The following is a 15,521-nucleotide window of genomic DNA, read 5'->3' as shown; positions in this document are numbered from 1 at the left end:
CATGAACAGACCAAGGGTTTCCAAGCCCTCAATATTTCCAGCTTAGAAGAATCATTGGATTTGGCGGGACTACTTAACAGTCTCCGCCATGACAATGCCACTATGTGCCTAATCTTGCTTTGATTTTTTTCCCTTTCTGCACCCCTGTCTCATCCTGATTCTTCCCAAATTTGGATATTTTCTGTTTGTTTCCAGTGAGTATGCCATCCTCCAGTTCTACTCGTATTCCAGATGCACCACGAGCTCTTCTTTTCCATTTATGAATATTTGTTCCATCTACTGACACTCCACTAAATTGAATATTATCCACCTCCGTTAAAGTCACATACCCCTATACATTCTCCACAGTTAAATTGAGAGACCCCTGCGTTGCACTTGTTGGACTAACCACACACTCCATTTGGGCCGGAATTTCTTCATTCAAAAGTGCCTGATGATCTATATGAGCCTTTTTGGAGAGAAGCCCATCATGCACACCATGAACCGGTCCCACAATATCTTCCTGATGCACAACATTAGCCTCCTTAGAGATATTTCTCACTTTAGTAGTTTGCCAGCTGGTATCCTACATGGTTACCTTATCCACATCACCATATACAATTGTTGGAGAGACTTGCTCCCCAAATTTCACATTAGCCACACTCCTTATAACATAGGAACCAGAATCTTCGCCAACTGCCCTACGTAACTACACCCCACGATTTGAAATTCCTGGACTTTCATTGCTCTCCCTGTCATATCGATTTCCAAATGGACCGCTGCTCTGTCCCGCCTCCTCTCGCTGGAATGGTCAGTCGCCAAGTAAGAATCTTTACTACCTCCATTCTAAACCTCAGAATCCTCTACCCAGAGACACACCCCGTTTTTTTGTTCCTTCCACCAAACTTGGTAAATTGTGGTGGGGCTGGGCAACCTTGATTTCCATGAACAATACATCCATAGCTAAAGCAAAATAAGGGGAGTTTTTCATATTTAAATGGTACCCACTTTGATTTTCCACCCAAATCCAATGCTCTTCCTTTATCTAATGGCTTCATGATATCAATTGACACCCTTATCCTGAGGCATCTCCCCCATCCGGCTCCGTCACCTACCACATCTACCTCTTCCAAATTCCCCAACGACTCCCCAATCTTCACTCCAACCCCTTTAGTCAGACATACTAGTGGCATATCATGTAGTTGCACCCATAATGGTGACATAGAGAATTTCATCCGAGAAGGAGGAGTATTTCCTTCTAGTTCATTGATCACCAGAATCTGTCGATCAAAGGACCAAGGTTTGCCCTTCAATACCCTCCTTTTATCCCCATCCTCCTTAAAATTAAAAATCCACAAGTTGTCCTACACTTCTTTGAATATAACCCCTCGCCTTGTACACCATATTTTTGATAGGACTTGTTTGAATGCTTCTTGATTAGTACGCTTTCCATTCCAAATCTTCCTCACCAATCACCTCGTTCCTTTCTCTCTTGCCACTGCAATCTCACCTTCAGATATTTTAATACCATACTGCTCTCCCTCAATGAGAGAAATATTCCCACATAACTCCTCTATCTCCTCCGCCATGAACCCAGTTCCAGTAAGATTCCCCAATAAACCTCCTTCTCAAGAAACCCGATAGGAGACGTTTCCCTCACACCCAGTAGTCTCTCAGAAAGAAACTCTACGGAACACTGGCAGATTTTATATTTTGGCAATGCTTCTCTTAATATTGAAAATGATTAATGGAAATTACATTACATATATGATATATCCCATTAATCTGTTTACCCCATAATTATCTGATAAGGAAAGAGATTAATGAAGCTGAAACCCAAGCATGCATTATTGCAGGAATAAAAGTAGTAAATAATTAACCCAAGCTAGCTCATTCCTACAACATATCCACCACCACATGCGCCCTCTATTTTTTACTCTGATTTTGGATTGTGGATCGTGGTCCCTTTATTTTCCACATTAGGAATTAGGATTGTGGTCCCTCTGTTTTTTACTCTGATTCTTCATGAATAATAGCTGGTTGACGTACACGTTAATTTGATGTACATGTTCCAATGTGCAGGACTTTCTTTTTTTGGCAACAAGCTTCTGAGTTGAAACTATGAATGACTTTCTGTTTTGGGCAACTGTTAGATTAACCAGCTTTTTAATAAATAAAAAGAAAATTGAAAGCGCCTGAGTGAGTAATTTATTTTCATTTTCATTTTAGGCATTTCAGGTTGCATTTTCATTTTCCCTCTTCTCCTCACTCTTCCCGGCTGCTCTCTCTCTCCCCCCACCTTCGGCGAGTACTCTCTAACCTATAGAAATCAGAAACAAAGAAAAATCAGGCTCCTTATCTCCGGTAGCCGGATCTGATGGGGCTACAACTCTCCCAGCTCTGCTGCTCTATCGCCTTCTATCTTCCAGTAAATCTTATTCATATCTCTATGTTTTTAATGTATTTCATGGTGGTTGTCGGATCTAATTGTGTTGATACCCAAAGCTCAATTCATTCATATTCTTCTAGTATTCATAGTAATTTCAAGTGGGGGTTTATCTTCTTGCCTTCAGAGTACACATTGAAAGGGTGGCAACTTATTTTGTACTTGCATACTGCTTTGATAAAATGCTCCACCAATTAACGCTACTAATGCTAAAAGACCAAAAAAATAAATCAGACCAATGTTTTTTAGGGGGGCCTAATTCTCTTCATAAAAATTATAAGCAACAGTTTGCATAGGTTTCATTTGCAGGTGAGTTTTGTCATTAATCATCATCCTAAAAGTTGTAAATCAAATGGTAGTTTTCTAGAGACTTGACATAACAATTTGCAAGGAAAACTCAACTAAAGATCCAAAAAAATTATCCACCAATGAGTCAATCATAGAGGTATAGGGATGCTAATATTCTATATTGATTTGTTACAAAAAGCACAAAGTACAAACTCTTTTTATAAACTTAAAAGGAAGAACATACACAAAGCCCACATGATAGAAACTAATTAAGGACAAAAATATTACATTTACAAACAAAACAAAATTAATCCACTTCCTCCATCTTGCTCTCCTCTGCAGCTTTCTTTGAACCTGCCACTGTGAAAAGTCATGCAACAAAGTCTTTATGTCCCAAAACAAAATTAGTCCACATTTTGGATAGTTCATTTTCAACCAGCCTTGGTGCGGAGCGACCCATCTGGGCAGTTCTTCTTCGTTGTGGGGATGATCCACTATGGTTTGTGCATTTGCCACAGAGAAATCAGCTCAAGGACGCCAGCCCATGGCTTGTTGGACCAGTGCATTCGGGTGGGTGAAGGATTCACCATGCAACACATCATTCGTATGGAACCACACTTTCCTTCACAACACATTTCCTCCACCACTTCAAAAAAAGTTGGCCCATAGGAGGAGCTTTTCTAAAACACCCCACACATCCCTCGCACAGGGGCAGTCCCACAGGATGTGGAAACTGGTTTCTTCATCTAAACCACAGATAGGACACAGAGCATTAGTTATTACCTTTCATTTGCTGAGGTTGGCCTTAGTAGGTAGGATCTCATGGCATGCTCTCTAAATAAAGTTTTTTTCACCCCTCCCCTTCAACTCCCCAATTTTTTTTTTTTTTTTTTTATCCAACTATAAAATTTTCGAATTATCTCATCGCCCACCCTCAACCACGCATTTGGGACAATTGGTACTCACTCATCATGGGCAAATGACTCAAGCAGCATTGGAAGATTTTGAATTTTTTTTTGCCATAGTTTCAGCCTTTCAACTTTTAGGTTTAGGTTAGAGATGAAGGAGGAAGACGATGCAACTTGACCCACAATACCCCTTTATATATTAAACGCAAAGTTTAATTAAGTTTTATTTTTTTGACTTTTTGAATATCACTAACTTAAGTGTACAATTAACAGCCTTCGTCCTCTTACTAGAGTTTCATCAGGATCTCTGTACGGCATCCTCAAGGAAACTGTTGGTGTAGAGGGTTAGTCTCCAATCCTATTAACAGATGTGGAGTGATTGTGGAGTAATCTCTGAACAGAAAGAACTGATGGCAGAACGTGGTGACAATATGGGCAGAGGGGTAAAGCGAACCAAAGGAGAACTGGAGGGGATCACTATCACGGAAGATGATGTAGGTGAGATACGTACACGGGGAGAGAATTGTCTGATAGGCAAGATTTGGGCAGAAAATTTTTTTAACAAAGAGGCATTCAAAGCAGTTATCAGTCGTATCCGGCGTGCCAAAGGGTGTGTCTCCTTTAAGGAAATACAAGAAAATATGTGGATTTTTGAATTCACTGATGTGGAGATCAAGGAGAGAGTGATGGCAGGGAGACCTTGGTCCTTTGAGCGGCAGATCTTGACTCTAAACAAGTTTAACGGACTCGTCCCTCCTACACGTATGGACTTCATGCATTCGCCTTTTTGGGTCCAGGTTCATGACTTGCCTCTTCTTTGCATGTCAAGAGCGGTGGGCACCAAACTCAGAAGATCACTAGGTGACCCGATGGACGTGGATGTAGCGGGCGATGGTGCAGGTTGGGGACGAAGTCTCAGTCTATGGGTATCATTAGACCTTACACAACCTCTTGAGCAAGGAAGAACACTAATCCTGGGAGGCAATTCAGTGTGGGTAAGTCTCAAGTACGAACAAACCCTTCTATTCTGTTTTCACCGCGGTCGAATCCTGCATGGAACAAAAGGGTGTCCCGAGAATTCTAGTAGGAGAGCGAATGTGCTGGAAGGGGAGAAGCAATGGGGACCGAGTCTACGGGCGGAGGAGATGAGGAAAATGGCAGGAAGTGGAATGGTGAAACACGAAATGGCAGCCAGTGCACATGCAACGGTGGCAGAACAGCCGTCAGAAGGCCTCTAAAATTCTTTCACTAGGGATAAGGCAGCGAGCAGTGGGTCCATTGGAAACCCTAGTCGAGTCAGCCCTCCAAAAAAGGAAAGAATCCCTAACTCTTACTCCAAGGAAAAGAATTCCCTAGAAGATACGGCAGAATCTTCGCGATGGTAATGAGGAGGATATTAGGAGGGGATCATGGCAGAAATCTATAGAAATTATTCCGGAGAAAAGGAGCGGACAATATGGGGGAGTTAATGTTGTGAGAGAGAAGTCAAGGGGCAATGATGAGAAGATAACAACACTTTCTGGCAAGGGTCCAACTTTTGCTAAAAAAGTGGGCCATGACTTGGGCCCAATGGAGAATAGAGGGAACACTATTGAACAGGTTCCTACTGTAGGGCCACGGGCTGTAGCATTGGAGGAATATGTTGGGCCGAAAAGAAAGAGGGAAAAATCTCCAGGGCAAGAAATTGAAGGACAGTCATTGGCTGGAACACCAACAGGGAATAGTTTGAGAGTGTGGATGAAAAGAGCAAGGGAAAGTCCAGGAAATGAAAAAATTCAAAGACCCCTGAAGGCTTTATCACAGGATGGAGATGTGGCGATTAGAGTGAATGACAGGAAGCATGACCCAAAAATCATGGGATTGGTGGAGGCTGCAAAGCAGTCCCGCCAACAACCATGATTCTCATTAGTTGGAATTGCCGGGGGCTTGGGAACTCTAAAACAGTTCGTTACCTTTGTCTTCTGGCAATGGAAAAGAAACCCGACCTTTTGTTTCTCATTGAGACAAAAAGGAATCATACAGAAATGGAATGGATTCGTATAAAGCTTGGTTTTTAGGGCTCTTTTGTGGTGGATTCAGTTGGAAGGAGTGGTGGATTAGCATTACTGTGGAGCGAGGACTGTGATTTGACTATTCAAAATTTTTCCCGATGCCATATAAATGCCGTTGTAAAGTTCCGGAGGAAGGAATGGAATGGAAATTTATAGGATTTTACGGTAATCCAGAGCTGGCAAGAAGACATGAGGCATGGAATTTGTTAAAATTTCTCAAAAATCAACCACCAAAGCCTTGGTTTAGTGTGGGAGATTATAATGAGATTGTGAACATGACCGAGAAGCGGGGAGGGGCTGAAAAAAAGGATATTTAAATGGAGCAATTTCGGTCCACGTTGGAGGAATGTAATCTTTGTGACCTAGGCTATGTTGGATCAAAGTTCACGTGGTCAAATGCTAGGGAGGATGGTGGCTTCATGAAAGAATGGTTATATAGGGCCCTAGCAAATATCGAATGGTGTGCTTTGTTTCAAGAGGTGGAAGTGCAAGTATTGGCGGCTAGATCGTCGGATTATAAACCAATAATAGTAAATTTTGCACGTCACAATGGCACCTAGAAATCACCAGGACCAGATGGATATGCTGCCTGCTTTTTTTAGAATTCATGGAGTATAGTTAGTCAAGAAGTTTGTGAGGCGGTCCTCGGTTTCCTAAATGGAGGTAATTTTGATCCAGTTTTAAATCAAACTTATATTGTCTTGATTCCGAAAAAAGAAAAAAGAAACCCTCTTGTGTAACTAAATTCAGACCTATTTGTTTTTGCAATGTAATTTATAAACTTATTGCTAAAACTATTGCAAATAGGATGAAAAAAAGGCTACCTGATATTATTTCTCACTATCAAAGTGCATTTGTACTAGGTAGGTTTATCACTGATAATATATTGGTGGCTTTTGAAGCCTTACATATGATGAATGGAAGAATGAGGGGTCGTAAGGGATACATGGCACTTAAACTGGATATGAGCAAGGCATACGACATAGTGGAATAGGATTTTTGGAAAGGATTATGCTAAAGATGGGTGCAAAAGAGCATGACATGTGTGCGCATGGTGTCATATTTAGTTTTGGTTAAAGGACAGACACACGGTCAAATAACTCCATCGAGGGGCTTGCGGCAAGGAGATCCTCTCTCTCCATACCTCTTTATTTTATGTGTGGACGGCCTAAGCCATATGCTTTGTAAGGCTGAATTGCAAAGAAATATAACAGGTTTGCCCATATCTGGGGGTGGTGTATGACACAATCATTTGTTTTTCGCAGATGATAACTTGCTCCTTTGCAGGGCCAATATTGATGAATGGAATAAAATGCAGGAGATCCTTGAGATGTATGAAAGTTGCTCGGGGCAGAGGCTCAATAGGGAGAAAACGTCGTTATTTTTCAGTAAGAATACCAAGGTGAAAGTTCGGGCTCACTTTAAGGCTTTAGTGGGAGTGAACTCTACCAAAGTTACAAAAAGTACTAAGGTTTCCCTTCATTGATTGGTAAGTCTCGAGTACGGTCTTTCCAAAATATTCAAGGGCATATATGGGACCATATTAATGGATGTAAAGAGAAATCCCTAACACATGGCAGCAAGGAGGTGCTCTTAAAGTCGGTCATTCAAGCAATCCCTACATACACTATGAGTGTATTTAAACTACCAAAGGTTTTATGCAAGCGAATTAATTCGATGATGCAAAGGTCTTGGTAGGGGCATAAAGATAATAATTTAAAGGTAGCTTGGATGGGTTGGGACAAGATGGGTTTGACAAAAGCAAGGGGAGGATTGGGGTATCGTGATTTAGAAAGCTTTAATCAAGCACTTCTAACAAAACAAGGATGGCGGTTAGTTCAAAATCCAAATTCTCTTGTTGCCCAAGTTTTGCAGGCGAAGTATTTTCCGAATGGTACATTTCTGGACACAAATTTGGGGACTAGGCCTTCATTTGCTTGGCGTAGTATTTGGAACGCGAGACAATTGCTACAAGCCAGTTTAGTATGGAGGGTAGGGAACGGTCATTCCATCCACATTTGGGGTGATCGGTGGCTCCCCACACAAAAGACTCATATGGTGCAATCTCCTATTCGCATTCTCGGCTAGGAAGCTAGGGTCAAAGATATTGTGGATGAAAGCACTCGTTGGTGGAATATCCCTCTCATAGAAGAAATCTTTATGAAGGAGGAAGTGAAGGTGGTATGTAATATGGTTATATGCCTTGGGGGACAACAAGATAAACTGATCTAGGAGGGAATGAAGAATGGCATATTTACAATCCGTAGTGCATACCATCTTGCAAAATCCTTGGTGGAAGAGGGGAAAGGCTCATGTTCATCGGAAGAGGGTTATGGTGATACGTGGAGAAGGACATGGGCATTGAAGAGTTCAAGGTTGAGCAGCTTTTTATTTGGAAAGCCTGCCAAAACATACTACCCATAAAAGGAAATCTTTACCGTCGTCATACTACAGGTGATCCATTATGTCCGCTGTGTGAGAGAGAGGAAGAAACACCGGGCCATTTTGTGGGGATGTCCCTCTGCTCAAGATGTCTGGCTAGAATGTAGCAGGTCCTTGCAGAAAAGCCAAAGCAATGAAGTCGATTTTCTCCACCTTTTTGAGCTTCTGTTCGGAAAGCTGGAGGAGAAGGAGGTGCAGCTTTTTGTGGCAGTTGCTCGACAGCTGTGGTATCGCCGGAATTCGGTGGTGTTTGAGGGATTAATGTCTTCACCTGCAGCAGTTATATAGAGAGCGAGAGATCAGATAAATGTTTTTGAGAAGGTGGAGCAGACACAAAAGCAAGGCATTATTATCTCTGACCCTAACCAGTTGGTCATGGACTGGAAGAGACCTCCGGAAAGCTATGTAAAAATAAATTGGGATGCGTCTACCAATTCTAAAGAGGGTTGTATGAGGATGGGCTTGGTAGCCCGGAACCATGATGGTCAGGTCTTGGCCACTTTTTGTGGTAAGAGATCATACTTATGTGATGCGGCGTCTGCAGAAGCTATGGCGATGTGGAAGGCGGTGGAGCTCTGTGAAAGAATGGATTGGTGCAAGATAATACTGGAAGGAGATGCGGCAGAAGTGGTCCAACATTTGTGCAGCATGGAGGTTTGGTGGGGCACTTATGGACCGTTAATTGTAGATGCAAAGCAGCAGTTGAATAGTTTCTTAGATTGGAAGGGGGTGGCACATAGGCTCGCCAAACTAGCTTTGTCCTTGCAGGGAGAGAATTTGTGGGAGGTAGATTACCCCTCATCTATTCAATCTTTTGTACTAGCACAACATCATTCAGCTTAATCAATGAAGTTTTCTTCTATTTCAAAAAAAAAAAAAAAAAAAAAAACCTCAAGTGTACAATTGTTCCCAAGAAGTAGCTCAATCGGTTAGAGACCACATCTCATGAAGCGGTGATCACTAGTTCGTATCACCCTCTTGTGTGAACATGTTACAAAAAAAAAAAAAAAGTGTACAGATGCCTTGTTTGGCTAGGCATGTTTTTGTTTTTGTTTTCAAATTCTTATTTTTTGATTTTCAAAATAATTCTATTTCAGATTTCTATGTGAAAATAAGTTTATAATGTGATAAAAATTGTTTTTGTACTTATTTTTACAATAACTTTTGGTGTAAATCAAAAATGATTGCCAATGATTGGTATTAATCATTGGAGGATCTAACTTATATTGGATTCACAAATAGAGGTTTATCCAACTAAAGTAATATTTAACATATTATTAAAAAAAAAAAAAAAAAAAGGGTTACGGCCACCCCCATCCGGCCAGATGGGGCCCCCATGGCCAAAGGGGATGGCTCGGCCACCCCCAATTTTTTTTTTTTTTTTAATTTAGAAAATACTTCTTTTTTTAATTAAAAAAAAAAAAATTAAGTGGGTGTCACGTGTCAACATTTGATTGGTCCACATGGCTTTCCGTTAAGTCAACTAACGGTCAACTGACGGAGGACTAACTTGGTCTATTATCAAAATCACAGAGACCTCCTATGATAAAAATGAAATTTTAGAGAGAAAAAAATAAAGTTGTGAAACTCCAGGGGGGTCTGAAGTATTTAACCCTTATTTTTATTGTTTTTTAACAAAAATTTTCTATTATTTCAATTTTGTTTAAGAAAGTTTTTGCTATTTGTTTACTTTCACTGTGAACCACAACTTCACTGAGACAGGCTAGCACATGGTAATGGTTAGATCATTACTTTGCATGGGTGTCAGGCAAATGTATGAGCTGTCTGTTGGGCAATTATTTTACCCTTGGGTTTTGGATGCTGAGACACAAAAATTTGGGCTAGCTCAAGATTTCAAGGTGTTCATCTCCATTTTCATTTTCACTTTGAGTTTTGGACTAGAAGGGCCAAACAAGAAATTCACATGGGTTTTAACAAAAAAACCCAAAACAAAACCAAATTTGGCCCAGCCAAACAAGGCCCGGACCACCGTTTTGGGCCTGTGGATTTGGTTGCGAGACCAAACTCTAAATGCTTTCCAAAGTCCAAACCAACTTAAGGCAACTACTTGCAAAAAATAAAAAATAAAAACATTTTTTTGACATAAAAATAAAAATAAAAACTTAAGGCAACTTTAAAAACAAAAGCCTAAAGTATATAAGATTCCAATCAAGAAGGAAATGCCGAGTAAGAGAAGGGCATTGACAATGAAAAATAAAATTATGAATTACGATTTAAACTTCTACGAAACACTGAAACTTTTTTAGTATGCTCCTTTTTTGGTTTTGTTTTGTTTTTGTTCTTGTTTTTGTTTTTTTGTTTGTTTGTTTGTTTGTTTGTTTTTTTTTTTTTTTTTTTTTTTGTTTTTTTTTTTTGTCTAGATTGCTTAGTTAAATTAATTTAGTTTTTGTTACATTTTTTTTAATTGTATGAAATATATAATTGTAATTACCTAAGATTATGGAGAACTTCTTTGAGCTTCAATCAAATTCTAAACAAGCTCGTATCGAGATAAATTTAACAAATATGTCAATAGATCATCGCTTTAAAAAAGAAAATTCTCATTACCATCCTAGTGATATAAACCAAATCCAAGGACAATTGAATAAATAAACTCTAGGGTGACAAAATAAATTAATTATAACTTAGATTTCTATGTTTTAGAAAAAAATTAATTTTTTTGAATTATTTATCTATTTTGTTAGTTATATTTTTTAAAAAATATTTTTAATTAATTTTTGGACAATTTTAATTTTTATGTTCCTAAATAAAAAGATGTATTGACTTCCTGAACCAAAATCTTGGCTCCGCCAATAGTATCTTCAAGAGGCATCCCCACATCTCACTAGAAGCCTGCACTTTGGTAGAGCATTCTGCATGCCTCTGCAACTCCCTATCCTTTGCAATATGATAGGCACTTTTGACAGTAAACACCCCTTGGTTGTGCCCCTCCACATCAATATATAAATCACTCTGGTTGGTACTACTAAGTGGGGTCGATCGACAATATTGCTTTAACCTCGTAAGGAAGAAACAAAGCCTCAATTTACCCCTTTTTCCCCCCAAAGCGTGTCTCTATGACTATCAATGGGTTCACATACCTTCCCCGCGGAGGAGATTGGATGGAAAAAGTTGCAGAATTTGGACCCATTTAGGAATTTGGACACTTTTGACATACCTTCGCCTCATTGCGCTTTCTATGTGAAAGCTGAGTTGGAATTTTTGGTCTATTTATGAAACAAATGGAAAATGCTAAATGTTCTTCTACTGTTCTCTTGGTGTCTTTCCAACTGTGATATGACTTTTAAAATTAACGTTGAATTTGAGATTATTATTATTGACTTTTAATCTATTGGTAATTTTAAAAACCACATCACAGTTGAGAGAATACCAAAAAAACACTAGAAAAACGCCTAACATTTTTCGAAACAAATTAAAAGCCTATGTACGTAAGAAAATGCTTCAGATATCGACATTGGAGCATTAATTATGAGCACAAGGATTCCACCCACAACATATCAATTTCTTTTTTTTCTTTTCTTTTTTCTTTTTAATGAATGAGTCATTAATTTTCAGTTGTTTGGGTCATTGAAACTTTACACAAGCCATTTATTTTTTTACCACTGGAGATTAAAATATTTTACTGATATTTTCTTTACTGTTCGAATTCAAGAAAAAAAAAAAAAAAAAAACCAATATTTTGATTAAATTAATTGTACAGCTTTATGTGTCCAACGAGAACCGGGTTCAGTGACCCGATACTGTACAGTCTGTACTCGAAAGTGGGTCTGAATTTGTTGGGTATGGCTCGTTGCGAAGTTGCTTGTCTGTTCGCAACCACTATTGCCCTTTCCGCGCGTCCTAGGTTTTAGGGGGGGTTGGACGAAGGACAAAAGACTCAAAGAGGAAACATCTGACTAATGTGTGGGTGTTTAGCATGTGAATTTCAACTTGTCCCTTTGCTTTTACTTGTACCACAAACTAATCATGGAGGGGATGCACTAGGCAGGTAAAAATTATGGCCCCCATAATTTTTAATATTTTCTTTAGGTTTCAGTTTTCTAATTTTTTTTATTTATTTATAATTTTATAATTTTTAATAATTTTTTTAGGACAAGGGGCATTTGTATGTGGCAACACGTGTGACGAAAGTATTAAATTGGTATTTTCTCATAAGTCAAGTACCATTTGTTTTAGGATTTGAATCACATGTAAAAAAAATAAAAATGTATTATTAAAAAAGTAATTAATCCTAAATTTTAAGAATAAAGAGCAATTGCAGTTTATGAAACATGACAAATCATAGGCTTTTAGAATGGTTTATTACCGTGTTATCAGTGCTAGCTAGAAGCCTAGGAGCACACCACACGCACCATATGAAGCATGTAATTTCGCTAGTAATTTCACTGTAGATCAGGAGTCCTAGAATGTATTTCAACTACCAATTTGGGTATTTACCGTAAAATTTTATATTAAATTTATATGTTCAGATACATTTTAGGCATTATAAATGTACGTGTATTTTATATGGGGTCTTTTATATTATTTATTCAAATTGCTAATAATTCAAGTGGGTAAATATTGTTGGAAATCCTAATTTTGAAACGACATCCCCTTGTTGTCAAATTTTGGTTTTCTTCAAATCTTTATTAGAGCCTATTTAAAACGGTTTTGAAAATAATTTAAGCCAATTTTTAGTGCTTTGGCTTTTTTTTTTTTTTTTTTTTTTTTTTTTTTTTTTTTTTTTTTTTTTAAGCCCTATATTTTGAAAACATATTAATTTCACATTTCTTTTGAAAACAATGTAAATATAACCTATACTTAATCCAAAACATCATTATGGTATTAAACACCAAAACAATGTGATTTTGGTGAATTTATTATATATATAAAGGGTATGCCGTATGTGGATACGTATAGTAATTTTTACTAATCTCATTCACATCCACATGTACGGATAATGGATAGCAAAATAGCAGATGTGGGAGGTTAATGCTTGTTTTTTTATTTTTTATTTTATTTTTTTGGGGTACAATAATAATCACTTTGGTACCTTTAAAAGCTCAATTTTTAAAATCAGGTATTGAGGGGCTTTATTTTCCACATTATTATTTGTTTTAAAAAACAAGTTCTACATGACAAATGTAGGCAACCCTTCTCTTAATATTGAAAATGATTAATGGAAATTACATTACATATATGATATATCTCATTAATCTGTTTACCCCATAATTATCTGATAAGGAAAGAGATTAATGAAGCTGAAACCCAAGCATGCATTATTGCAGGAATAAAAGTAGTAAATAAATTAACCCAAGCTAGCTCCTTTCTGCAACATATCCAGCACCACATGCGCCTTTTGTTTTTTACTCTAATTCTGGATTGTGGATCGTGGTCCCTTTATTTTCCACATTAGGAATTAGGATTGTGGTTTCTCTGTTTTTTACTCTGATTCTTCATGAATAACAGCTGGTTGACTTACGTGTTAATTTGATAGGTGAAGTCTGTCCCAAAACAGAGACAGAGAGAGAGAATCAACAAACTGCCCCTCCAATCGGCGATCAGCAACTTCTGTGACTGGGATACCGGTATCTTTTCTCTGCATGATCCATACATCTTCTTCTTTCCTCCCACCTTCTTCTTCTTTTTGATGTCTTTCTTGTTGTTTTTTGTTTGTGTTTAGGTGATTGTTCCTTGCACTAGTTTGTTCAAGTCCGTCACCGTCCGACCAAGTTCACTCTCGGGTCTCCCATCACCACCACAAGCTCTCTCCCTCTCTCTCGCTTTGTTTTCGTCAACGACTCACAAGCTCTTGCTCACCCAATCACTCGTCCGTCAGTTTGTCAGTCTCACTCTCACTCTCACGGTAACATCACGATTTCGTAAGTCTTTTCGATTGCAGTTTAACTTAGTGTGTTGCCTGCGATGTGTGGAGTCTAGCATCTGACTAATGTGTGTGGGAGTTTAGCATGTCAACCAGCTCCTGGATTTCTTACAGTTGTCAGGCGAATGCATTTAACGTGAACCAGCTCCTTGATTTCTCACTAAGGTTTTATTTATTTATTTATTTTCAACGGATTGATTGGAGGCATGCAGTAAAAAATGTGAGGACAAACACAAATAATAATAATAATAAAAAATCATAGATAAATATGGTTCAAGTGTTTGACTTTCAAAGTATACAATACTAGCTAATTTAACATCCTATTAATTAATAAAGATAAGAGAAGGCATAAGGATTTTTATTTTTATTTTTTCTCAAAAATTTAATTATCAAATTATGTGTTACCATTTTATGTGTATTTATTGTTTTAGTCAATATAGATTAGAAAAAAAAAAAAAAAAAAAAATTAAAAAACCTAGCATTTCTCATAGTGTACATCTCTTTTACAAAAGAATGCAAACAAAGCCTTCTTCAAGATAAAAACATTCTTATATTAAAAACTAAAAATTCCCTACCGAGTCCAAGCATGGTCCCGACTGGGTCTCGGTGGTAGTTCAATTGGGTCCTAACGAATTCCGATTGGGTTCCGATGGTGGCTTGGTTGGGTCGCATCGAGTCCCAACCAAGTCCCAGTGAAGTCTCAACAAATCCTAATCGGGTCCAAGTGTTGTCCCGACCATGTCCCAACGTTGTCTCGGCCAAGTCCCGATATTGGTCAGGGGAGTCCCAACCACGTCCTGGCGTTATCCTGGCCAGGTCCTAGCGGTTGCTCGGCCAAGTCCCAGCTAGTCCCGACTAGGTCCCAGTTAGGTATCAAAGAGTTCTCGGTTGAGCCCCGGTCAAGTCCCAACGAAGTCTAAGCGGTAGCCTAACGAGGTCCCAATTGAGTCTCGGAGGTGTCCCGGCGGTGGCCTGACCAAGGCCTAGCGGGGTTCCGACCAGGTCTCAACCGAGTCCTGGCAAAGTCTGGTTGGTGGTTCAGCGGGGTCCCGGTGAAGTCATGGCGGGGTCTCGATGACTTTTTTTTTTTATTTAATGTTTCAGAATTTGTTTAATCATAACTTATTTTATTGGTTTCAGAACTAGTGGGTGGTAAGTCTTTGCTAAGTTGATTGGAGTTCATATGGACGTAGCATAGAATTGATCAGAAAGTTGTGTGGAGCTTAAATTGGTCTAATCCAATTTTTACATCATCACATTATCACATGTTTTTGAAAAGTTTATTCCCTTGAGCATTTAAGCATTCCGAGCCTACACTACAAAAATTAATTTTTTTTTTGACTGGGGGTTTTTGACGTGTCAATGGTATTGACACGTCAAAAACCTCTCTTGACGCGTCGTTTTTGACGTTCCTCGACCGTGAAAAGGGTAGGTGTCAAAAAACTGGGGTTTTTGACGTGTCTACAGTGACACGTCAAAAACTTTTGACGTGTCGGGAGTAACACGTCAAAAAAAATATTTTT

Source organism: Corylus avellana, chromosome ca1 (genome assembly GCF_901000735.1).
Source record: "Corylus avellana chromosome ca1, CavTom2PMs-1.0".
In the NCBI taxonomy this organism is placed as follows: domain Eukaryota; kingdom Viridiplantae; phylum Streptophyta; class Magnoliopsida; order Fagales; family Betulaceae; genus Corylus; species Corylus avellana.
This window is presented reverse-complemented; position numbering follows the sequence as displayed.